Here is a 27,929-nt window from a genome sequence, read left to right on the forward strand (position 1 = left end):
GTAATTATAGTGCAGCAAGTGGATGATGTGGACCACCCTTTTGAGAACACTGACCTGACCTATCCTCCCTCTTCCGGGCCGAACGAACCAGCGTCGCCGCTGGCCTGCAGATCAAACCCGAATCACGCCCCAGTTATTTGTTTATTGATTGTGCAACGTTAATTACCACGCTCAATTAAGGTTACCTTGGGCGGTTATCAACCATTTGTAAACCAGGTGTCAGGTGTTACCTCGGCACCAGGCCTCCTGTGTTTGTGTGTGTGTGTGTGTGTGGTAAGTGTTTTTGCATCATTGCCAATTGCCGGAAACCTTTTGGGGCGCGGTTATCGGTATCACGGTTCGCTGTCACACCTATTTTCTTTTATCTGGAAGGGTTTACGCGAAATGATCGATGACAAATTGGACCCATTTTAGCTTGGATGAATCATTGCATCATACTACATTTTCTGTAATATTTAGAAGAAACAAGAACTAAAATTAAGGGACTGTTCTTTATTTAACTCTGTATGTTTTTACTACTTTCTACTGCTTTTTCGGGATTATAGTAAGAAGAACTAATTTTAAGGGAGTGTTTTTTATATAACTCTATATGTTTCTACTACTTTCTACCGCCTTTTCGGGATTATGGAGAAAGTTGCATCGCCTCTTAACGGATTTATCATAATATGTTACTGCTTTCCAACTCCGCACGCAAGTACCAACCGTCACTCGTGACGTGCTAGAGATAAATTTAATGTCGAGTTAATGCCACCGTCTGCGGTTTGAACTCTGGTTAATTTCCTTAATGGCACCTCGGTACTCCGGTGCCGCCATGCGCTAGCGGATCTTCTTCCCATTCTCTCCGGATGTGCGGAGCAGTTTCGCGACCTAAAGCGAAAGTTCTACGTCGGGCGTGAATTTGCGCTTTCGGTTCGAAGCTGGCGGGACTGGGTTTGGGAGCAGCTTGTTGGATATTTTAGTTTTTACTTTGGGCTTATGCCCCACTATAGGTGCGGTAAGTTTGAAGAGCATAACCAGCACCAGGCTGATAGTTTTCTTACGGCGCACGCTTGCCTCCGCACGCAAATGGCGTTCGAAGAGGTCGCAGAGTTGGAATTCCGGTGGTGGTTTTGTTGCTTGCAGATGGATGTGATTAAATTTTCATCTTCTACTTTCCGGCGGGCGTGTTGGAGCACATGGAGCACAAGGAGAAGGGGGCAGTTCTGTCGCTGGATAAGCTTTTGGCAGTGAATCTTCGCCAGCGCAAACACAGTCGGTGAGTGTCGTGAGTCCGACGGGGGTACAAACATGGAGTGTGGCTTTTCAGCTAGCTTTTCCGTTCGGTAGCGGTTTTCCATCTATTAGTAATGTTTATATGCGGGATGGTGCGAGGGCCTTGGTATAACTCAGTATTAATCTACTAGCCGACCAACGCAAACGGAAGGCAAGCCAGCTCCCATAAGCTGTGGTGGTTAGGACGACAAGGTGCTCTCGAAGAGGAGGTAGAGCGTCTTCGTTCGCGGCATATTGCGTAAGATAGCAACCACGGGTTTATCTGATTGCCTAGAACCGGGTGGCGTTATGACAACCCGATTTCATCGACCATCCATGGTAGGCTTTCCTCGATGACCTCACCCTTGGATGGTAGGATTATTCGCGGGAAAGCTCCATCGTGTCTTTTCTTTTATTCTTAAACCACATTGTGTTAAGCATCCTAGTTTCGGAGAGCAACCGAAGATGCTGTCGGTTTATCTGCCAACGCACTTGGCATGTGCTACAGCTTTCTTCATGCGCACCCGTTTTAGGTTCAACCTTTTGGGAAGCCAAACCAATCATCATTATTTGATCGTCATCGAAGCGTAAGCGAAGTGTGCCCTGCCCCGGATGTGTGTATACACATTGGACAATAATTAATGGTTCTCCGTGCCACATTTGTTCATTAATAATGCGTCAACAGAGCGAAAGGCAACTTCCGATAATGTTCTTTCACAACACACAGAGCATAGGTTTGATCTTTGCAATCTTGGCGTCTACCACTGTTTGAGGAAGTATCTATTGCTTAGCCGTAAGGAAACACTAGCTCGCGCGATATGAGTGATTAATAATTCGAGGCAGAAGCACCTCGAGTTTAAAGCTGTATCACTTTGGGGGCAATAAGAACATTGTATGAAACCTTAAGATGGCCGAGAACATTTTATTTTCTTCTGCGAGCAAATGATTTGCTTAAAACTGTCCCCTCAAAGCATTCAATAAGATTTACATTGGGAGGAGTGCATGGAACATATTCAAAGTGATATGATCAGTAATTGTTTTTTTATGGTAAAAGGCTTTTGAGCGACTCCAGAGCTTTGAAACTATAACAAGGAGTGGTTTTGTATGTTTCAATTGTGTTCTTTTGAATGTCTGATATGTTTAACGAACAAAAAAAAGGTAAAATGTTTTTTCAAATGAACTTGCTCAAATGTGCTGAATGTATTTATTTTTATTCATTCAGTACCCACAGAATATAGAATATGTTTGAACATCGAAAAGGAGTATATTATGCAAGTAGATGAATAAAATCTGGTTGTTACATAGTTTGTGGTTCACTAAAATTAAATGTTTCAATTTTTTTTGCCGAACCTAGCAAACATTATAAACCCACAACTAATTGTAGGTTGAGTGATATAAGCATTGGAGTTTCTTCCTTCGATATTTGTTATGGAAAATATACATTTCAATATATCGTGATCGATACACTGTTTTCAGGGCCAATTCGTCGGCATCAAGCTGCTCTTTGTTGGTAGTAGGCAGTCAATTGCACGCGCACGGTTTTTGTTTGGCATCGTTAGGAAACACTTTGGGCTTGTTAAGTTTAACTTTGCCATTATCGGTAGCAACATTGACGCGACAGCAACGCGACCTTTTCTCGTCGCATCAATGTTGCTACCGATAATGGCAAAGTTAAACTTAACAAGCCCAAAGTGTTTCCTAACGATGCCAAACAAAAACCGTGCGCGTGCAATTGACTGCCTACTACCAACAAAAAACAGCTTGATGCCGACGAATTGGCCCTGAAAACAGTGTATTTTAGATGTATCTTTTGTCAATTAACACTCAATATGCAATGTTTTCATTTAAATAAGCCTACATAAACACTTTTTAACACCTGTTGTTGTGATGTACAGTAAAAGCTGTTTTAAAATGGGGTTGCTCAAATGCAATTTGTCTCGACACCTTCTTCAATCATTGTTCGAACGATTGGAAAACATGTTTTCCGACCATTGACGGGTTGACGTTGCAGAAGAAAAAATAAAACAACATCAAATGGCGTCCTACCGACGCTATGAAAGGAAACCAAATTCATTGTATTCCGGGCGTTTTTTTCCGGAGACTGTCTCCAGTAATGGACGTTGGTGTACACCACACTACCGTGAAAGGCGTTTGTCATCTTGAATAGGTATTGGCATTAGGTTTTGAGCACGCGGCGAATGATCCCTAAATCGAACCTACATATGAACAGAGTTTGGATAAGACGAAACACAGAGGTGTTAAACACCGAGCACGCACTCCAGCGCGCAAACCCATTAACAACTGCGGGGATCTTAAAAGGGGCGAAAGCGATACATTAGTTTCCGTCCGTGACTCGAAGCGGCCCGGAAGCTGGTCCGCTGGCTGACCCGCCGAAGCGGGATGACCACAAGCCAAGCTCTAATGGTCTCACACACACACACTCACATACCTTTGCAGGAAACGTGACAGCAAAGAGCATTTGCTCTCTGTTGCTGCATCTTGACGTTGTCTCAGCGACCATCGGAGGAATGGCGGCTTCCCCATCGTTTGTTTCGTCCTTCCGTTGTCCTTGGCGGTGGAGCATTATTGTACGTTTTCCCTTTGTGTGCCGAGTTGGTCGAGGGTGGAGGGTGGAGTGGAGGAAAAAGCGACTCCCTCGGCTGCACGTGCGCACCACCTAACAACCCACGAAGGAAGAACAAACACAACGAATCCTTTCCCGTGTCTCGAAGCCTTAAGCAATCCGTTGGGGGAGGAAAAGTAGACCGAAGCGGGACAAGGAAGCAAGAGAATTGCATCCATTTTGGATCGACTTTCAACTGACGTGGCTATCGCTAATGTTGCGGATTAATGTCACCGGTACGACGATCTTTCCGTCATCATCCCTAACGTCATCATTATCAACCTCATCATCATCATCTTGGCGAGGGTTGGCTTCTGCAAAATAAAGAAAAAAAAGGGTGGGTGGGGATCATCCCTTCAGCCCGATACTTTTGGTTTGTCGGCACGTTTCCCTTCTTTTTCTTTGTCCCACTTTTTACGTCCCATCCGGCTGCGTGGGTGTTGGGAACTTCTTAGGGTTTCCTATTTTTTTTTTTTTTTTGAAAAATAAATGTTAATTTCGCGTCTGTTAATGTCAAACCAAGGGCATCCGTATGCTCCGGCGATAGCAAGGTGGGGTCGGGGTGAAGGAGGGGGGTGTTTCTGGAGCGGCTTTGGGATGTGGTTTCGGCATTCTTTCGCCAACGCACAAAACCAACGCTTCCAAAGCACGGTCTAATGCGAAATTGTTTCGCATTTACTTCCGAATGAAAAAAGTAGATCCACCAAACCACCGATTGCGTTCGTATGTGTGTGTGTGTGTGTGGATACCGAGATCCGTCGAAGGCCACGAAGCTCAGAAATTTCCCGTGGGCGATAGGATTGCTTTTATCTCATGGCAATGATGTTGTACCGTAAACGTTGGATTGTCCCTTTTGCTTGGGATTAACCGTACGCGTGTATGTATGCTAAGCTGCTTTCCGGCTCGTTACGATTTTTTTCCCATTTCACCCACCCGTACACACACACGTGTACACGGGTGGCATTAGATATGTTCCGCGGGAAGCATTATTAGCGATGCAAACACTCGGCCATTCTTGTCGAGATACGTCGAGTGTCCGTTTTATGTACGGAAGAACATCACCACATCGTCATCACCATCAGCATCGGTCTCTTCATTTGGTTAATTTTGGACGGATGAAGTGAATGATCATGAGACAGGCGGCCATTTTTTGTAGGCCGATGGAGGATAAACTAATTCTCCACGGGCCAGCCGGTTCTTTTATCCATTGCTTGTGAATGGCTGAAGGAAATAGGTTAGTGGTATCTTTAGTTCAGTTCGTTTTCTCCCGATCAGTTCATATTTTCATTACTTGGTAGAAGTTTTTCACATCGATTTGACTTTTATTTTCGTTCGTATTTATTTTCTTACACATCGCTCCTTTGTTTGACTATTAAATTATTCATCTACTACATATTTTAGCTTTTTTTATGCATGGAGTTCTGTGTACACTAAAAACTTGACCGTCGCTTCTGAATCTTTTAATTCAAACATATCTTTCAAGTATTAGTTAAAACCATAATTCTTTTCTCAATCCCTTCTTCACCGAGCAACGCCGGGGCGTCAAGCTAGTTTAACATATTTTAGAGTTGAAAATGTTGTTCTGTTTTGATTATGATTCTGTTGAAATCCTTTTTGTAAGCTTTTGTAAACCAATGAAGTATAAAATAATCATTTCATGCATCTTATGAAATATTCTTCGCTAAATATTTTACTATTATTTGTAATATTTGTTATTATGTTTGAAATATGTTGTAAAAGGGATACGACGATACGACGGTATATTGTTTGCCATAAATATTTCCCACATCACTTACAAATACGTTTCCCGCTCCCCGGCACACATTGGAAAAAGGATGTTTTTTTCCGTAAACCCGGTTAGCAAAGGTGCGAATTCTTTCCAAAATTCCATTACCTCGGGAAGAGAACGTCCGACATCGAATCGAACCGTCATTCGAACATCTTTTGAATCATCTTATCTGTGGTTGTCGCTGTGCTCGACATCGGTTTCGTCGCAGTAAATATTTCAATCGCAATGTAATTACACCACCTGCGGATTGTAATCGATATCTGTCGGGAGAATTTGAAGAATTTTCACATCTCACACCTCCAGCCGGTTTGTCATTCCTTGACTTAAATGCTTTTCCAAACCTGTACGCTAACACGATTTGGTTGTACACTGCACGGTTGTGGTTCATAGCTTTCTCCTAATGGTGGAAGTGTTTTACAATTTACTTATGCTTCTCTGTCGGAACATTGATCGAGAACGCACTTTGAGGCGCATTGAGTCGTTACTTGAACGCTGTCCCACCGTACTGCGGGACCGTATGTTCCATTGGGTTTCACCTGCCGTCAACATGTGTCCACGACTGTAACTCGTGGGCCACGTGAGCGACGCGACAAATATGTGCGCACATGCCGCTCGACATACCGGCCCGGGGACGGAGTCGTCCCGTCTTGGGTCCGGATTTCTGAGAAAACTCGATTGCGAACGGTAAAGTGGAGTTCCGCTTTTTTTTTTGCCCATCTGACCATGGGGAATCGAATGTCAGCGCGGTTCAGCAAACGGTCCGCTATCCGCTTCACTTTTCTCCACGGTCGAAGCATTCACGTACGTTCAATTTATCCATCGAACGCTCCGTTCCGTTCCAGCAGGTGATTTTTCTCCGGTGGAGAAATTAATTGAATGTCTCACTTACGTGTCCCCGGAATGTGCGCCTTCAGCACGCTGGAGATAGCGATTGAAGTTGGTTTTTTGTTGTCTACTTGTCATTCGTTAATCTGGTGACCCAAAGAGAGCAACAGAGAAGTGGATTTTTTTAATTTATCTATGTAATCAGGTTAAGGTTAAAAGCTGTGTTTTTGCCAATTTCTTTCCTGAAATTTCGAGTATTACTTCGCATACATTTATGATAGAAAGAATCTGTGGATTACCGTATTTTAGCGTACATAACGTCTCTCTTTTAGTTAAAAAATGACCAAAATCAGATCTAGATTTAGCTTGAAGCTTTTAGGTTTTAACTTGGCTTAGGTTGAATTAAGAAATTACAAGAAATAAAATAGAAATAAAACCTCTTTTTCAAAAAATGTACCAATTTATGAGAAGGGTTGTGTCATACACGTTAAAATAAGAAAATTGCATTGTTATTTAAACTACGTTTTTGTACAATATGGATGTAGCCACCAATTTAAAGATACTCAAAAAGTTGATTGAAATGTTTCCTTTTTTGACCAATATTTATCGATATTATATCGTTTGATTGGTTATCTTATTTCAAGCAAATCAACCTTTGACGATTAGGCCGTGCTGGTTATAAAGTCTGGCAGCCCCGTTTGGATCTCGAACTTACAGTAAAATAATCATTGTACCTTATCCGTATCCTGTTTGATGCTATTCCAAAAATTCACTCTAAAATGACTTAAATGAAGCATGGACTGCAACTTTAAAGTATCCAATCAAAAACACACCGTACTTAAAAGCTTCAAACAGATGCCGCCTCTTCGGTAATGCAGTGATGTCCCTCGGTTGCAGGCGCTCTCTACGATTCTGCGACGGTAGAAAGTGATCAATTGCAGTGTCAGGGAAACAATTTTCCAGGTGTGAAAGAGATTAATATCCCCGAAAAACGCCTTCGCCCGGCGAACAACGATCCTGTGTCGTTTTGCAGCCGCTGGTAGTGCGTAAACTAAGCTGTTCGTCCGAAAGCAGTTGGGAGTCGGTTTGGAAGATTGTTTGGGGTTGGCAAACGAATTACCGAACCTGGTATTTCAAGCAGTTGGAATTTGTTGCCATTGGTGTCTATTGGGTGCGCGAATGCGAGGTAGCATCGTTCTCGAACGTCGGTACCATTTGCACAGTGGAGCGTTGTAAGATAAATCCGTGCCCGCGGGACTTACTCCTATGTTGCAGAGTTGCACAGTCCCCCGGGAGTGATTGAGGAGGAAGTTCGCTACCTGGCGCAATGGCGTGGTAGGAATTAATGTTTCTTCTGCTGTCGGACAGATTACTCGTACGCGCTTGGTGCAACCTGCGAAACGTTGCGGATGTTCGACGGGCAGGGTCAATAGGCGGTGAAATTTTCCATCCGGTTGGCGTTCTCAGAAGTTCGGGAAAAGATATACATTCCGAACCGTGTTTAGTCAGTGCCGTGTTGTGCCTCTAAATCCGCATTTCATCCATGCGATGATCCGGTACGAATAAGGTTTCCATGTTTTCCGCCATCGATCACAGGTCCAATAGGTTGGGGTACGAAGGCGACGAACTAGGGTTAGAGTCAATAGTGGCTGAATCCACGAGTTCGCTAGACAACGATGTATCGATGGCTTCGTTTTCGATTGGAAGCGTAGATCCGGGACTTGCATATCCCTCAAACAGGGATGTCAAATCACTCTCGAACGAGTGTTATAAATAGTTCCTTCTTGGCTTCATCCAAAAACAAATCTGGTTTTGAAATTGTCTAAATTACTTTCTTTTCCCGAAGATTGGGTAATAATTTATTCATGCTGTACTAATGGGGTGTATATCCCCAAGATTATCCTTTGTTCTGGATGTATTGGCTTTTTTGGTGAGCGATTACTCAACAATCTACTATACGATGAGAGAAATTTAAAGCATTTGTAAATTCGATCTTAGATTCACCCTCACTGTTTCAACATATTAGCCAACATCCAGTCGTTGGGGCCATGCTGGGGATCTAAAAAAGACTGAACCAAACCAATCAATTCCAGAAGCATCCAAAACAAAGCCTAAGGGTCCTCGTCCCGTTTACTCTGGCTCAATGTTTTTCCCTTGGGGTACTGCTCATTTGGTGAAACAATTGCGAGCAATTTTTTATCATGCAAAACAGTAGCATCCTTCGGATATACACAATCTACTCTTATGTATGTAGGAAGTCTAGAGACGCAGTTCAGAACTTCGTTTGTAACCTTTTCCTCGCGGTAATGACGTAGCTGAAGACGATGTGCGTCAGGATGGGATATGTTACTATTCATTGAGGTTCATTGGTTGCACCAGCAAGTGATGAGTTCCCCCCGGTAGTAGTAGTCATTAATAGGAAGAAAAGCATGTTTGCATTAAACAACCAGCATGTAACGCTTTCTCATGAGCTGCCGTCAGTTCTTCTAGGTACGGTCGTGAAAGACGATACTTATTAAAGCTACCGTGTACCTTTTGCGGTGGAAAGTAAAGTGAAAGCAACAAAGAAGATCGTGCTATGGCTAGCCATCAGCCGAATCCGCAGGACCAGCCGGTCATGGCATGTTTGGTAGGGAGTTGCGAAACTATAAATAGCAATAGATCATGGCCGGAGTAGTAAATGGGATCCGGATGGAGCAGCATACTCCGGAGGGATGTTAATTTTTTTTTCAGTTCTTCTGTTTTTATCGCAAGAATGCAAGAAAAGGATACAACACAGTGCATCGACTCGAGGGTTCGCTCTGGAGTGTCTGGTTATGTTTTTGGGCAAACTTGTAAATGTGTGTTTTAAAGGTTGCTCCCATGATGTTGCTCAAAGAGTTATTTATTTTCGTGGTAGATGATGTGAACACGATATACCACAACCACATTATGGTTCTTTACGATCGATCATTGCATAAATAATGGTTTACAATCTCAAGTTTTGTTGAACTACTTTCAAACATCATTGAAATTGTATGTGGTTTCTTAAATACAAGTACGTTATCGTTATTGTTTGACCATTTTACATCAACTTATTGGTTAACCGTAGCCATTCCATCAACATGTATTGCATCGTTCTTTTTAGTGGAAGTTTTGTTAGCGTACTGTTTTGCTTGTCCTACAATAAATAACTGAAACAACTGCTTCACACGGCATACATAAACTTTGTTGCTGATCGCGTAATGTTATTTATGGATTGGCTTGAACCGACTATTTAGCAAACAACGCACGATTCGCAAAGGGTAGGAAAAAGTGGTCCACTTGTTTGCCACCAGTAGCCGATTTGTGTACGATTAATTGTCTTTTGCAATATTCTATTACACACCCATCCCGTTGCCCTGTCGTTTAGAGGTCCCGAATATTATTCTGCTCAATCGATTCAACAGTGTGTGCCATTTTTCATCCGGTTTGTGTGTAGGTGTGTGTGTGTGTGTGTTATATCCTTTTTCATTTATGGAACACTGGATACATTCAATTTTGTTTTGGGTGTCGCCTCTGGCCGGGCTGAATAAGAGGATCGATATGTTGTTTCGGTCAGGAAGAGGAAATACTGGAGATGAAAAATAAATAAAAAGGTTTTCCCTCACCGCCGAAATCGATCGATTGGCGACGGAGTAAAAGAGGCAGCGGTTTGAGTTTCCACTACATGCGCCATGTTTTATGTTTTTTGGACCTTGCCGCCATTCCATTGAATCAACTTTTCCCCAAAAGGACGCTTGCAGTCAATGCAAGTGTTTTGGTAGTGATTGTTTTTGGCGTATTTTTCTTCCCGTGTTCGGTCGCTCATCCGCCCAGTCATTTTACAATGAAGTGAAATTTGTGCATTTGACTTCATTTGAGTTCGTCGTTCGCAACTGTTCGAGAACTGTGCACTGCTTGACGATGCTGAAAAAAAAACATCGAAAAACTGCGATCTGTTACGATGTAACGAGAGCATACTTACCGAAGGAAGAAAAACTGAAAGCTAGCAGTGAAAGCAAAAAAATGGAACGCGCAACATCCCACCGGGTGGAAGCTTCCCGTGGGGGAAAACGTCCACCACCATTACGTAAAGAGACCGAAAAATAGTACTGTCCTTACCAATGAAAGCGGGCGAAAGTAATGTTGCAAAAACAAAATCAATGGAATAAAAATTTCCACCAAAATGGGTGACGGAAGAAAGCGGAGCAAAAAAACACAAAAAAAAAAAACAAAAAAGCGGAATGTAACGATTCCGTGTGGTATACATAACGAGCCCTTCAGAAAGCCCTGAATCGCGCGCCAGCCGTGTTCGTCTTCCCTGCGGCGATCGTTGGAGAAGCGCCGTTTATGTACACCGAACTGGCCACCACAAATATCGTAAACAGACACGCGGTCGGACACGGACCAGGGATGGGGGGAACGCAAAAAAAAACGGGAAAAGGCAATGCGCGGGTGAAGGAAAGCCTTCCGAGATCCGGTCGGAACGGTTCGAACGGTCGCGCTGGCATGCTAGCAGGGGCCTGGGGTCCGGTGCAAGGGATGGATTTATGGTATGTTATTTTTATTGTTGCAAAGGTTCGCCTCATTCGATGAGGCGGTGAATCGTTTGGAGGAGCGACGAAGGCGAAGGACGATGGGTAAATGAGAAGGCGAAACGCGAAAATCACTTGAGCTACTGCTGCTGATATTTCATAGTGGTTTCATTTCTTTCGTCGGACTTTAGAGCTCGAAAAAAGAGGCCATACTCCAGCAAGGATCTGAAAACAGTAAGCTTTCAGGTTTAAACGGTAAAAAAAAGACTGGAACATTTCGTTACATTAAATGGTTCTATTTAAAGTTCGTTATGTCATACTTGTACTTCCATACTAAGCATCTTTTTCTAACTGGTAATTCGTGATTAATCATTTTTGTCAAGTTTTTCTCGATTTTACTTAACTTGAATGTAGATATGGATTTGGGAAAATTAATTCAAGAAGTCTATCCTATTTCCCTGTCTATAGTGGACGTGTGTTTGTTTTTTCTTCGTTATATCATATTGTTTTATTAAAGCAAGGAAGCTTCTTGTTGCAGACATTTTTTTCTTATTCTGTTTTGCTTTTATTAATTGTTTTTAGTTGGTTTCACTGTTGTAAAATCGAACAACGAACATTGTTCATCCAAGCTGTTGTTCAATCTTTATCAAATTTCTAGCAAAATTTCGACTTTTATCAAACGTTATCTTACGTTGGTGAATGTTTACAAGTGTTAAGAGAAATATTTTTCGAATCTTTGTAGAATGTTTGTCATTTCTATGTTTTCCTGGTTTGTCATTCGACCGTGTTTCATTTTGTTTTTAATGTTTAGGAATCCAATACATACAATTAGGGTGAAAAAAGTATGAAAAGCACTTAATCACCAGTTGATTTTCGTCGCTAAGTTAGAAAATTCCCCATATTGTGAATCTCATCATCAAATGTATGATGTACTGTACTGTTTATTGTGTTCTAACGTGGACAAACAACAGTTGAATATTTCTTTCATGCCAACTTCCGGCCAGCAAGCACTCGCCAGCCGCACTTCGCGCTCGCTGACGACAACGACAACGGCGACGACAAGGACGCAAGTGCTACATGCCAAAGATTTGAGTCAGCACCTTCCGTTTAGAGAAACACACGTACAAGGAATCGCTTGTTGGGGACGTCACAATCGTTAGCGACGTCGACTCCATATCGTGGCGAAGCCCCCAACTGTTGGGCAATTCCAATGAAGTAAGAGCACAACTGGACTACCGAGCTGAACACACCGTGTGTGGCTGCTGGCGCGATATATTCCCCGGAGAAATTTACAACACTCCGGAGGAGGACGCACCAACCCGTGCATGTGTGTATGTGTGCCCACGGTCTTGTCCACGTTTTCCACCCCGCTTTGACCGCACTTGGCGTTCCTAGGGTTGGGAAAATTCCTGCAGTCGAAAATAAAGTGCCACCAAATGGCTCGCACACACATATACACAAACCCACACAATTGCACATCGCCAAGGCACATACTCGCGCCACGATTTCGCGCTCCTGGACTTTTGGGTGTGTGCGCGGGAGAAGGGAGGTTTTTTTGCGCGCGCGTCCGTGAGAACGCATGCAGCCGCCGACGCCACCGCCGCCGCGTTCATTTAGCGAACTTATTTATGGCCATAGTTTCGTGTTCTGGTTGTTTAATTTTAATTGGATTTCACCCGCAATCAGCCGCGCCGCGCAAGGACCTCCCACTCCTGGCCTTCGGGATCTCCATCGTTTGATAGCGACGGAATGTTGTGTCCCGCCCCAGTGCCTTGTTTTGCCTTGGAGGAATCGAGTGGGTGATGTGTGTGTGTGTGTGTGCCTTTGATATGTTGCTGTGAGCCAGTGGTGGCCACACTGTGTGGCAACATATTCCCGCAAACTGCGAGCCACCGGCAGCATCTGCTGCCCGTAGCCACTCGATTCATTCATCGATTTCATTTTGTGCGAGGTTTGCTTCGAGTTGGCGAAGGGAAAAACCAGACGGAAAAGAGTTTTGCGACACGAAGGATTCGGGAAATTTTTCTTAGATTTTGATATCGTTAATTTATATGGCTGAAAATAATGAATCTGGTTCGTTTTTAGGGATAGAAGTTGTATGAATTTGGTTTAATGAACAATCTTTTTATCTGAAATAATTTGATTAACATAAAAAAGTAAAAGGCTATCGAATAAATTTAAAAAATATATTTATTTACTCTCGATCGGAACATACTTGAAACCAAAACATTTACAAAGCTCGAAAATTGACCTTGATAACAGTTATCTCTCCAGCTTAAAGATAAAAATATATCTAATCGTTCAAAACCGAAAATACTACTTCCTGTCGCAGATTACTCATCTCTTATCTGCAATGATTGCACGATGGAGATTTGACGAAATGTGTGTCGACCCTTTCCTTTGCCAGTGCCAAAGAGAGCAGTGATTCGTTCGGTTCTTCGGTTCTATCGTTACTGAAACCAATCAGAAGCTAAAGTTCGCATACGAATATATCCGATAAATAGTGATGTAAAGTGCGTAAGTGGAATTGCAATTGTAAGATTATAACTGTAGTCCTTCTTCTTCTTGGCGTAACGACCTCTTGGTCATGCCTGCCCGTTAAGGACTTACGAGACTTGTTTCCCTGTTGTACGTGGATAGTCAGTCCTCTCGTACAGGGGAGGGTCCGGTCTCGGTTGGGATTCGAACCCACGCCGTCGAAGTGGCGAGCCCCGACGCTCATGGGCCGATTTTCTAACCGGCGCTACCGCTCGGCTGTCGCGGACCCCCAACTGTAGTCCTTAAATATATTAAAATTTTCTCAAATTCGAAACACTTCATGAGCCCGATGATTGGATGAATCATACGTAACATTTGACTCATCCAATCTAATGTAATTCATGGCCAGCGTAATTTGATGTGTATTGTATTGTAAAAAGTGAAAAGTTTGGCAGTAATGTTGGAATTATTTATGTATGGAATATTGTGTACACTAAAAACTCGACCAATATTGAACCGTCGATTCTGAACCTTTTCACACATTAAGTTCAAACACTGCAGATGTTGTTGAAGATTTAAAATCATCTAAATTTTACAATTGAAACTCAGTTTTACTAACACAAACAAAACAAGCATGTACACAAAGTTAAAAAAAAGCAAGGTTTATACAGCACGGGGTATAATCGATGAAATATTGAAAATTTTTAATATGTCGTTATTGTAACTACTAAATTTAAACATAACTCTCATGTAAAGAGTTAAAAACATAATTTTTTTTCTCAACCCCGAGCATCGCTGGGGAGTCAAGCTAGTATTTCATATATTTGCTCACATATTGGTCACGTGGGCTGTAGATTAATCTTTAAAATTATTATTAAAACTAAATTAACGCACCAACGTGAGGAAAAGTGAGAGAAATAACATTTGGGAGTTGGTGAGACGTAAACGGGAGGAAGGGATGGAGACGTTGTTGTGAAACAGGTGGCTCGAGCTATTGAAGGAAGATATGGCGCCGATAAATGGATCATTTTGGGAGAAACGCGTCCGGCGGAATAGGAAGGGGTATGGAGAGGGATATTTGATATGGGCATAAGCTATTTATTTCTGTATGATGTTTTAAAGCCCTTTTGAACATACCAAAAACTAGTAAATCCTTGAGTTTAACTAGTTTTAAGTTCATTGTTCAATGTTTTATGTATAGGTACGTAAAAGAGTTTTTATTTTGTAATATAGACTTAATGATTTATGTTCTTTAAAGTCTGTTCCTCTAGAGATAGCCTTTTTGACAAGTTAATCTAAAACGCATTTTGTTCTTGTTCTTAACATTTGTCGTTTTTCTTGTTATGGTTCTTAATTTTGGTTCTTAATATTGTATCCTATTACTAGGAACGAATGTTTGAGATACTTTATTGATTTAGAGACAAAATAGAAAAATATGCAGGTATTGTTCGTATCGGATATTCGTAACGAATATTTATTAGGGCTTACGTTCTACAAACTTTTGGCGGCAAAAATAGATTCATTTGCATTAAAATTGGCTCTCCTGTTACCGAGCAACCGTTACGGGGCTTCTCCGAAGCTGCATTGCAGCAATGCTGGAAGCTGGCACAAATTTAGTGCCAGGGTCAACTCACTTAAGTTTGTTGTTCATCCCCAGGACGGCGCTCGTCTCGTCGCCCGGGTTCGTTGCTAAATTAAAACGATTGCTACCAACGCTGTGGTTCGGATGTGTTTGCTGTTTTTCCCAACATCCGAGGATGTTGGCGTTGCCATGCCGTAACTGGTTAACCGGGGGGCGACCTAACAATAACCCCCTTTGAACACCGACAAATTTTTCGCGCTCCAATTTCGATCGGCTAGTAAGACTTTGGTCATCAGCAACCTTCGTATCTCTGGTCGCTCCAGTTTATTTGTTCTGCGCTCGAACGTCAGTCGAATGAAGCTCTGGTTGCTCAAAACACAGTTCCGCTGAGTGCATCGCAAGAGTCGGGACAATTATTTATGCAAGTGATTAAAATGCTTTCGCATTCGGAAAAGATTTTGTTTGTGCGATGGGCTTGTAGTTGTTTCTTGTTCCTTTAGTAGCGGTGGTTTGTATTTGTTTTTCCGTCGAATGGGTTTTCTCCTTATGTTTGTTAACGGTGTTTTCATTTTTAAAACATGTTGTTGCTACTGTAGTTTCGCTGACAGAAGAATGGAGAAAATCAAGCAATGGTTTAAAGTGCGGTATTTCATATTCCCCATTTGTCTATCAGATTGTGCTTATACGACTTTAAATTACTTTTTTTTACTGTTTGGCCGAACTTGGTTTCCGTGAATATCAGCGTTAAAAACATACACGTGGTGGTGATTATAAAATAATCTTCACATTGAGAAACAGAACTTCCTTGGCCATATAACCATTTCGTGGTTTTATGTATCCCGAACCCGTGATGAAAGCATCGAAATATTACCCCGGGTTGGATATTATTGCCCCTGCCCTGTCCCGGCGGTAAGTGAACTTGATAAACGAGCGCATGGCCCATTTTTCGGAGTGCTCCGTTTCCGCGCAGTCGAAAATTCGACGCGCTACATTTTAATTGGGTTAATTTGGGCGAAACATGCCAACCTTCCCGGTGTGCTTTTCCCCGCTATTCCCCCATGTGCCGACTAATGTTGGCTCTCCGGATGGGTTTCCCGATGCCGGAAAAAGCCGAGGAAAGCGCTTGATTAGAGATACGTAATTTACTGTGACGTACGGTGCACGACACACGGTACGCCGCCGTTCGAGGATGAAGCATTTCGGGCAGCAGCAACGTACCCCCGGGGCAACGAGGGAAAAGCCCGGTGGAAATTCACTTACTTGTGAAAATGCGACGTTTATTGGGATCGTGCGCGCCTTGGGGGCAGTCGGTGGCGGTTAATGGTACACGAAATAAAACGTCGTTTCGTGCGGATTTGGAGTGGCGTTGTATGCACGTGTGGGGGAAAATGTGTAGTTTCTTTGGTTCAGCAAGAAAATGTCTTCCATCTCTACCCCCTTTCCCCGACTCCGATGTACCTGGCAAAGGAGGGGTAGCACCCTTTCATGTGCTTAATGCAATTTAATGCGAGCCGAAGTGAAAAGTGCTTCCCCAAACAGTGCTCTCAGGGGAGATCAAGTTTTGTGCAGATCCCCCTTTTTTCTTTTGGTCGTACTTTGACGACGTTGCTTAGAGCAAAGTTAGCGAAGTTACTCATGTTGGCTGGCAACTCACAGAAATGTCTTATTACGATGTAGCATAAATGCATTTTCTTAGCTAGAGGACATCCCAGGAGGGACCACATACGTTTGAAACGTTGAAAGCATGAATAGGGTAACTAATCTAAACAAACTGTTCTACTGTTACTCCTTCATGTCTATTATATTTATTTGGACAGAGAAATAACACAAACATCAACAATTTTGTCTTCGAACAAAGGGAACAGTGATATAAAATAACAAATATACTTTTTAAAGTTAGTTAGTGCATTTTCCTTTCTTTTTATTATGAAACAAACTTCCCTTTTAATTTAAACGTAAAAATGTGCAGTAAAAGCCTTCGCTTGTTTTCTTGCATTAAGGTAAAGTTATAATTTTTTCCTAGTTATAATAATCAGTTTTATTTGTTTTTTTTATGCTGATCTGACGATGAGAACATTTAAAAAATTAACAAAAAAGGCTTTAAAAGTTGGACCCAAATTCACCTGTGAAAATGAACAAGGTGATTTCGGAAACAAAATGCTTAATGCAATCTTAGTTTTGGAAAATAAAATCAAACTTGCAGATGTACAAAAGTAGAGAAACACGTTCTATAAATTAATTAAAAACACCAAATTGGCGTATCAATGGTTACGAGTTAGTTTTCTCTAAAGGATTAAATCACTTGGAAAGGAAGTTGCTGATAGGTTTATTTTACGTTGCTTACATACATCAACGAATCCCCAATAAATCCATGTCGGCCGTAAACGCGGAAATGCATTACCCATTGGAGAACAGCCTATACTTAAGCGAACGCAAAATTAATTTTGACAACTACCACTGCCGCTCTGAGGCAAAACCGCTTGCAGGGATGATTTTTCACGTGGTTTGTTTCGAGAGCGTCGTCCCCAAAAGCGAGGAATGTGTGTTTTCCAGTCCACACAGGACCCTTTTTTTCGTTGCATATCCTTCCCTTCTACCGCTGGACGATAATGGCGGCCGCCCGAGGGGGCAGAAAAAAGTTGAAAACAAATGACGGATTGGAGTGCGGAGGGGTTTTGGGACGAAATTTCCGTTTCCCTCCGGCAGCGACGGGAAAACGCTCCCATTTGATGATGGTGCACAAAATTGCGGCTCACGAATACACCGACGAGCTCGCACCGAAATTGCCGCCCCGTGTGTACACATTCCGAAACTGCTGCCGGTTACCGAATTTGGGAATTGCGATCCTTGGCTTCCTCGTGTAGGGGCACGCCGGTTGCGAGGGTGGCTGAGGGATGGACTTTGTTCCCCCTCCGATGTGGCGTATTCTCTCCGTATATGCATTGAGTGATGGAGGAACAACGCTCGTGTTTGAATTGCACAGTAGTCCCCTCTTTTGGGGGGGGGATAGCTAATGTTAAGCAATAGAAACAGGAAAGAGGACAACCTAGAACGGGCTAATGGTTATTGTGGGGGAGAAGGAGAACAACTCCGGCGGGGTCATGTGCCACAAAAGGATATGCGCAGTAGCGAAGGAAATCAAATAAAGAAGCAAAAAATCAACGCAGAGAGCAAAAGAAGAGGCCACCACATGGCGGGACGCACGGTTGTGTGCGAGAAAGGGAAATAAATGTGCCGAATCCGAAATCCGCACACGATTGTAGTGGTGCTGCGGCAGGATAATATCGCTTGCCGCAAGAGCCCTGCTCGGAAAAGCGAGCGAATTTGGAAAACCGAGAGCAGACCCTTAAATGGCAAGAGAGGAGACCTCTGCCAGGACACTTCTTCTCACGTGGGAAAACTTCGGTTTCGGTTATTTGATGCGAAAGCGAGATGATGTGACTGTGAATGTGAGAGATAACGAGCGCCTCTGTAGTGGAGAGAAGGAAATCCTACCGCAAATGTTTTAGGTGATGAATAAACTAAGCCAAGCGTGAGGGGTAAAGGTATCAAGCAATGTTCTACATTTCAAAATAAAAGATTTGAAGGGTGCAATAACAACAAATGGAGCCGTATCCAAGAAATGGCATATATTGCCGGTTCAACTATAGCGATTGAAGGGAAAGTAGGGCATAATGCAATGGAGGATATACGACTCTTCACAAAAATATTTCCAATTCAAAATAAACAAAAAATCATTTAGACTGGTCCGGTACTTTTCAATCACATTTATTTCTTAAAGTTAAATAATCCTACCAAATGTTAATGCCTGGATTGCAAACTTCCAATGGAATAATAATGTTTATGTATTACAAAATAAAATTGTCTATTTAATATTCAACATACATCGCGATAGAGTTGCAAGCGTCAAAATCGCTAATTCTAGCGTTAAAGAAATTTGTACCATTCTATTTAATTTGCAATTTAAAATATCAACTATTAATTAAGCACGTTCCTTTAATTTTTGTGAGTTATAGTTGTAAACTTTTTTTCGTGTTAAACTAGATGCTTTTATCAGGTATTTAAGTAGTCTCAGAATGCCTTATATGAGATAAAATGGATTGACAAATAACCCTTCTAAGGTTAGGGAGGTTTCTAGCTTCGACAATTTTACAAGTGCTGAACTGAGAAAATGTGCATCTTTGAATGATTTCCGTTTTAGAAGGATAAAAATGTGCTGCCTTCATCGCAAATGCGCAGCAAATTCAAGTTCAAGTTGTGAAATCAATTTGTTTTTATTTTTATAAGGAACTAGCTCGAAGCCCCCGCGAAGCTGTGAGCGGTGAGGGAATATGCGACAAAAGTTTTTATTTTTGGTTCATTTTCTATGCAATATTAGGTTTGCTTGCAGACATATGAGTAGCTGTGATTTCACATGGAAATTTTCTTTCATCAATAGTCCTGGGAGCAAAGTGCATGGGTGTTGTTCCAGAGGATCGAAGTTCGAATCTATGTAATTTTTCAAACTCGATCATATTTTGATGCATAGACTTCAAATTATTATAACCATTATTAAATTAAAAGCTTTGTGGTTCAATTTATTTACATAGCCATATGTACCTGTATGTTCCCTTTGTACAACTGGCGTATTGGTAGTGGTGCTCGAATCTTGTCTCAGAGGTTTGGTGTTCGATTCCAGGTTGGGATAATCGTTTCCAGTTCAAAATATGTTTTTTTTCCATGTTTTCTTTAAAATCAATGTTTACCATTCAAGTTGCGATATTTTCTCATTATTTCTAACTTGTGCTATGGTTCCTCGGCAAGACTACGGCTTTGCTCTTGGTAAACCCGTGTTCGAGTCCCGTTTCCACTTAGAGTCAAATCATAAAAAGCATGCTTCACGTGCACTGTTAAAATGCAGGGTTTATTGCCTCATCTCATAAAGGGACTTTGAAACTGAGATTTATAAAAATAATAATTATTTAGTTTAAAGAGATTCCAAAGCAACGAAGTATTCCATCTTGATTGAGCAACGAGAATTTTCGTTTTGTGGTGCATAATGTCTCATCTTCCCCTACTTTGGCATTCGATTATAGGGAAATTATTCTTCTCCACGATTGCAATTGTCCCCCGGGAGTGCTCAACTGTTCAACTTAAGGCTTAAGCGAAAAAGGATAGCAAAATCCACTACATTTTTCTTTTACTCCATTACCCTTCGACACCGTTGGCTTTGTGAAGGATTTGCGCCAATATTTGAACGATACGAAATGGAGCGCTTAAAATGCATTGTCGACGAGGTCGAACGTTTTAGACGTAACGTTAAAAAGGTTTGGAAGATTGGTTTAACTCTCCCTTATGAAGAACATGTTGAACCAACCTGGTTTGACAAGAAGTGTTGAACCAAGCTGGTTTGAACAACTACTGAATTGATGACACTGGCAGCACTGCATGTGTCAAATGACCGGAACTGTTGAATAAAGAATTCATTCCTGTGTGTATAGTGGAATCGGTCGCACGTGTTCCTTGTTTCCCGATCCGAAATTAGACCATATACCTCTAATTCTAACAGGTTATGGGCCCAGGCCACGCGGTGTGTATTAAGTGTTGTTAATCTTTCGGGCGAAGTTTTTTTTTTTAAAAGTGAAATTAGTCGCAGTCAGAAAAACAAAAAATACAATGGATCTCTCTAAAGTGAGTGTTGTTCGATTGAATAATCGGAACTACCGAGCGTGGGCGTTCAAGGTAAAAATGGTGATGATGCGGGAGGGAACGTGGAAATACGTTGACCCGGGTGTCGCGCCGGCACCGGTAACTTCCGATTGGACGGAAGGGGATTCGAAGGCGCGAGCCACCATCGCTTTGTTGGTTGAGGACAACCAACATAACCTCATACTGGATAAAACAAGCGCCAAATCCACGTGGGATGCCCTGAAGGCTCACCACCATAAAGCTACATTAACTGGAAAAGTGGCACTTCTAAAGGAAATATGCAGCGCAAATTTCGTTGAAGGAGAGAGTATGGAGAATTTCCTCTACAGCATGGAGGAATTGTATTCTCGTCTCGAGAATGCTGGAGAAAAATTGTCACCATACATGCAAGTAGCCATGATCTTGCGGAGCCTACCAAAGGCTTTCGATACCCTCACCACCGCTTTGGAAAACCGCTCCGACGAAGATCTAACAATGGAGCTGGTGCGGTCCAAGCTACTGGATGAAAGCGAAAAATTTGAAAGCGGTGATGCGGCGGAGGAGCGGGCGCTGAAAACGGGCAGCCGAACGAACAAGGAGTCTATTGTGTGCTTCTTTTGTGGAAAACCCGGTCACAAGAAGCAGGCGTGCAAGCAGTTCCTGAAGCAGAAAAGCAGCGAAAAGAAAAAGGTGATAGAACGAGCAAAAACAGTGCGCGAAAACGACCAAGCGTCGTTCCTTCTTTCGGTGCGTTCCAGTGTTCCCGGAACTACGCGTGCGTGGCTTATTGACTCTGGTGCAACATCACACTTAGCCAACGATGAAAAGTTGTTCAGCCGTTTAGACAGAAGTGTGCGTCCTGAGATTTTTACAGCGGACGGCAAATCTATCCGTACGGGTGGAATAGGGGATTGCGTGGTTATTTCGTGCGACAATGACTTTGGAAAGAACGTGTCGATAACACTAACGGACGTTATTTTTGCCCCGGGTATAGAGTGCAACCTTATATCAGTGCCCAAACTTTGCAGTAAAGGTGTTCATACAGTGTTCGACAAAAGCAATTGCAAGCTTGTTTACGGTGCGAAAGTCGTGGCTACAGCTGATAAAGTGGGTGGCCTATACCGACTGAATATGGCTGATGAACGGGCCTTATTGGTGAATGACAGCCGACACACCAAGGATGCAGAAAAGACATCGACTAAAGTGCTGGATATAATCCATAGTGATGTGTGCGGCCCAATGGAGGAGACGACGCCAGGGGGATGTCGTTACTTTATGACCTTAATAGACGATCACAGTCGTTATGCTTTCGTCTATTTCCTGAAGAAAAAATCTGAGGTCGAGGATAAGATTCGCGAATTTGTGAAATTGGTTCAAAATCAGTTCGGACGTAAACCGCGGATCATTCGCTCCGATCAGGGTGGAGAATACTCCAGCAAGACACTTAGGAGATTCTACGCGGATGAAGGAATAAAGGTGGAGTACACTGCGGCGCATTCACCACAGCAGAACGGGGTTTCGGAGCGGAAAAACCGGTCTCTGAGTGAGATGGCCCGGTGTATGCTTCAGGACGCGGGCATGCACAAGCGATTTTGGGCGGAGGCAGTCAACACCGCTTGTTACATGCAAAATCGTTTGCCATCTGTTGCAGTAGACCGTACGCCGTTCGAGATCTGGTTCGGAAGAAAACCAAATTTGACCCACTTGCGACTATTTGGATGCGTCGGTTACGTGTTCATTCCGTCGGTAAAGCGTAAGAAGTTAGACGTCAAGGCGAAACGAATGACGTTCGTCGGCTATTCCGCGGAACATAAAGCGTATCGGATGCTAAACACACGGACGGGAGAAATCCAAATCAGTCGGGATGTTCGTTTTCTCGAATTCAGCGACGGATCTAAGGAGCATCATCACGATGAACCCAAACTGGAGGATAGTCCGACTGGAAGGGAAGAAATCGAGTGGTCTTTCGATGAAACAGTGAAACAGGAAGCTGAACCCGATTTGACTCACGAAACAACCTCTGAGTCCGAATTCTACGGCAAGGATTGTCCAGGTGATGGTTGGCCACGAGGGTTTTGGAACGACAACGACAACAATTGGCTTCGTGGACTGTGGGATGATGATGACTGTAAAGTTCAAGCTGGAGCTGCGGTGCCAGAGACCGAACCTCCGGAGTCTACTGATACCGTTCGTCGTTCACAGAGGAAAACAGCAGGCGTTCCGCCGGTAAGATACGACGAGGAAGTGAATTTGGTGATGGAAAGTTTGCCTGAACCAAGGACGTATAAGGAAGCTGTATCCGGTCCACAGAGCACCAAGTGGAAGTCGGCAATGGCAGAGGAAATGCAGTCCCATCGCGAAAATAATACGTGGGAGCTAGTGGAACTGCCGCCACAACGGAAGGCAATCGGGTCGAAATGGATCTACAAATGCAAGGCGGACGAAGACGGCAATCTCGTTCGTTATAAAGCACGTTTGGTGGCGCAGGGCTTTTGCCAAAAATTCGGGACCGATTATGATCTAGTTTTTGCTCCAGTCGTAAAACAGATAACTTTTCGGACGATGCTGGTTTTAGCGAGCAAAAGGAAGATGTTGGCGAAACACGTTGACATAAAGACAGCGTATCTTCATGGTCATCTCGAGGAGGAGATTTTTATGCGACAACCACCAGGGTACGAGAGTGGTAAACCGAATGAAGTCTGCCGGCTGCGTCGCAGTATTTACGGGCTCAAGCAGGCAGCTCGTGTTTGGAATAAGAAAATCGACGACGTACTGAAAACTAAGGGTTTCATTCAATCAACGGCGGACCCGTGCCTATACATTTGCAAAAAAAAAAGCGGATAAGTCCATTTTTGTACTCATTTACGTAGACGATGTAATTGTCATTTGTTACACGGAGGAGGAATTTTCTGAGGTGGTCCACGTCCTGGAACAGAACTTTACAATAAGCGTCATGGGTAATCTAAGATTCTTTCTTGGAATACGTGTTAGGCTAAACAAAGGACAATTTTGTATTGATCAGCAAGCCTACTTGGAAAGAGTTCTGGAAAGATTCGGCATGAAAGATGCAAAGCCGTCAAAATATCCGATGGATCCCGGCTTCTTAAAACGAAAGGAGGAGATTGGCAAGAAGTTGGATTCGGCGAAAGCGTACCAAAGTCTTATTGGGGCTCTGTTGTACGCTGCTGTGACCAGTAGACCCGATATTTCAATAGCTACAGCCATTCTGGGAAGGAGAGTACAAGATCCATCAGAAGCGGATTGGAATGAGGCTAAGCGAATACTACGTTACCTAAGGGGTACACTGGACAGCGTACTTTACCTCGGAAGAAGCGAACAGAAGCTGGAATGTTTTGTGGACGCCGACTGGGCAGGAGACGAGAGCGACCGCAAATCCAACTCAGGGGTCTTTTTTAAGTTCGGCGGCGGGCTCATCGGATGGGGCTGCCATAAGCAGAAGTGTGTGGCACTATCTAGCACCGAGGCCGAGTATGTATCCCTTGCCGAGTGTCTGCAGGAGGTAAAATGGGTCCTCAAGCTAATGGCAGATATTGGCGAACAACAGGTTGGTCCGGTCGTGGTCAATGAGGACAACCAAAGTTGCATTGCGATGGTTAGCGGAGACAGAGCTGAACGCAAGACAAAACACATCGATACAAAATTCAATTTTGTGAAAGAAATGGTTCGGGACGGCATCGTGCTACTGCAGTATTGCCCGACCGAGCACATGCAAGCTGATCTACTCACGAAACCGTTGCAAGCGGTGAAGCTTCGACAACATCGGGAGGCAATCGGCATCAAAACGTTCAGCGTTGAGGAGGAGTGTTGAACCAACCTGGTTTGACAAGAAGTGTTGAACCAAGCTGGTTTGAACAACTACTGAATTGATGACACTGGCAGCACTGCATGTGTCAAATGACCGGAACTGTTGAATAAAGAATTCATTCCTGTGTGTATAGTGGAATCGGTCGCACGTGTTCCTTGTTTCCCGATCCGAAATTAGACCATATACCTCTAATTCTAACAGAACACACACGCACCGGAATGCAGTAGTAGAACGAGGCTTGTGTTCCTCGCATCGAAAGGGTTCTCGACTTGTTCCGGCGTTCATAAATATGTAAAAGATGTCGTTGGGGTTTTCGGTAACCGCGCTTGCTGCTAAACACATGATTGCGTGCGTACTCTTAGCGCCCAGGAGATCGTTCTCGCAGCGCTGATCGAAGAATTTTCCTATTCCGGTTTCCGCTTCGAACGAATATACGGCGCGTCGCGTTTTGCTGCGCGAGATATGAATCCATACGACGGGAAAGGCAGGTCAACGAATGCCGTAGGCATCGACGGATAGTAGTAGTACGCCAATGGAATACACGAGGATTTGCATGGAAATTCTCGAGAGAGACTTGAGAACATAATTCCATCCTCCGGACGGAGCGGGCGGACAGAATGGCCGTTTCCCCGCGGAAAGGTAATGGAAAACCGGAAACGACGATGATCGGAACGCAGGGATTCGCTTATCCGCACGTTACGTATTACGTATTGATTGAAGGCTTTTCCCCGAGCCGAATAGCTTTCCCCACCGGAAGGATCAAATGTCCCAGCTATAGACTGTGTGTGTGTGTGTCTGCGGATGAGGACTTCTACGATATATGCAAGGCACTTGAATATCAAAGAGGCAATTTGCTATGAAGCCAGAGTGCAGGAACCTCTAGTAGAGTAAGTCGAGAAGGACGTCAAGTGCAGCGAATTTGCATTGTGTGCCGTGGCAAGCTCCATTTCTGAAATGGTCCTGTTCCTATTTCACTTTCATGGGAAAAGGGTTTTCTTAAATTAATTGTTATAAGAGAGCCTTTTACGGGAGGACATTTTAGTGATTTGCTATTTTTATTCTTGCTCTTCAAAAAAGTTTTGCATTATCTAAGCTGTTCAATACGCAACGAGAACGCAATCAGGGATCCGGAAAGCAAGCTTAAGCTATGCTTCGTAGCGAATGGTACCAAGACGGCTCGGGAGTGGCCTTTCAAATGCCCTCGTCAACAAGGGGTGTTTATGCTAATCCGCAAATAATGACGCGCTAAAGGTTAAGCATAACACGGCGTTTCATATAACGGGCGCAGCTTTGTCGATGAGCCCGGTCGCGGATGGTTAACGGATTTGTTGAATGTTCCTTTCATTTCCTTTCTATTCGGTAACGCTTGCTATCGACAGCGACCTGCCATTGGCAGCGGGAGTGGATTTTCCGCAGCGGCCGGGAAATGGTAGAACGCGGCATCCTCACCATCGGATCCAACCAAAATTGAACCGGCTTACGAGTCCGGCCTCCTCCGCCAGTTCCGGTGAAATATTAATCCTCCGTACCCGCGTTTGTAGCTGCCCCGGATTTCCACTGGCGGGGTTCCGTTTTGTCCTGCGCAATATATCAATTTCCACCGGTGAGCTGTTGGTTGGCTTCGTGCCTACCTGTAGGTTTTCTTTTCTTCTCGCCGTGGTGTTATTAAAAATCTTCCCTAGCCGGATAACCGCGTGACCTAAAGTGGCGTGCTAAAAAGGACATCGGGCCGTTACGTAATTTTTCCTCGTTAAAGGAAAAGCTAAACACGGTGGGAGGAAGCAGCGGCAAGCTGTATCGCAACCGTTTCGCTGCTGCTGCTGAACATCGGTGATGCGTTCCGGGTTCTCGGGTGCGTTGGCCAGAGAGGAAACTACACTCCAACATACACGCACCAGATCGGAAAACCTACGCTTGGTGGCTGGCATCGGTCGGCGGGCATCGGAAAGTCGTTGTGGTTTTCTAGCTTGGCTCATGCTTGGGTGTCTATCGAGGCTCTCCCCAGTTCTGGCCGCGCTTGGTGGGTGGATGTTCTTTTGGGGAGTGGGTGCAACGAAAGAAAGAAGGGACGGCCGGGGCTCTGAATTTATTACTCGAAATGTCTTCCAAATATGCCGATCGTAAATCAAGGTTTACCGACGGCTCGGGGATAACATAAACACGTTACTCTTTCGTTTCCATCGCTGCCTCTCGGTTCGCTAACGAGTTAAGGTACGCCGGCAGCTGAAGGTGCGGAAGGTGACTATTTTTACGGGTCAGTTATTTCTATTTACCTCCTCGTTGTGTATGTCGCCATGGGATAACGGTTTGGCGACAATAGAAACAATCTGATGGTGCTTCAATTTGCTGGCACGAGGATACGAAAGTTTGGATTTATGTTGCATTCATATTTTCCAATCTTACCCAGTGTTCAGCTTGGCTAGTGTTTTATTATATTGGATTAATTTTTTTGTAGTTTATGTTTGGTTTTATTTTATGGTCTGATTGTTTTCTAAATTTATAGTTAATAACTGCTCATGTTTTGTATTTCAACAATGTAAATTTAATGGTTTTTCGGTAATGTTTTACATTGTAACGTTTTTGCCATGCACAACTTAATATTTTTGTTAGAATTTTGTTGGTTTCATTCTCTTTTGATCATATTTTCAAATTTATCATGTAGATTGCTAAAGTTTTTCCAATTCTTTTTTCAATTGTTTAGATATTTGTTTGGTATCTAAATTGACGAATGAATAATGACGAATTTTGTCGAAATGACGAATGGTTGGTTTTATACTTACAAAACAAACTTGAATGTAATATCAGTGTATAATAATAATATTTACTTATTTTGTCAATGTTGTTTACCGATTTTTGAAGTCAAATGTTGACGGTATAGAATTTTGTTATCATTCGAACATTTCTAATTTTTTAAATATTCATTTATTTCGTCGAGATGTGTTGTGGACTCAACGTTAACTACTACGTTATCGCATCGTTGAAGTTGCCTCCTCGAAATGATTTTTACTGCAACATCGACGAACGTCAAAATAAATTAGATGTTGTGCTAAGATGCGTCCGTCTCGCACTGTCGATAACCTCCATTTGTGTTGTCCTTGGCGTCGATTTGGTTTCTCGTTAGAATGATGGGTGTATTTAGCTGCTTTTCTATATTCCTCCGCTACGCCTTTCTTACATCCACCGTTTGGAAAATAAACATTGGTCCCACGGTTTACAGCCATCATCATGCCACTTTGCTATAAACATCGAACAAATATTGTTCTTCATCTCCGCTCCGCCCTATCTCTTGCTGCTTGTAATTAGTGTTTGGATGAATAATTTCGATCACTGTCTTGCTCTCTTTTACGATATTT

At 43.2% G+C, this 27,929-nt stretch overlaps 1 protein-coding gene across 3 annotated transcripts in view; it reads left to right on the forward strand.

The window, feature by feature from the left end:
• LOC131265717 (semaphorin-1A) overlaps nt 1–27,929 on the forward strand; it is a 190,569-nt gene that overhangs the window by 4,479 nt on the left and 158,161 nt on the right. The window lies entirely within an intron of this gene.

The sequence above is a fragment of the Anopheles coustani genome, chromosome 2, assembly GCF_943734705.1.
Source record: "Anopheles coustani chromosome 2, idAnoCousDA_361_x.2, whole genome shotgun sequence".
Classification (NCBI taxonomy): Eukaryota; Metazoa; Arthropoda; class Insecta; order Diptera; family Culicidae; genus Anopheles; species Anopheles coustani.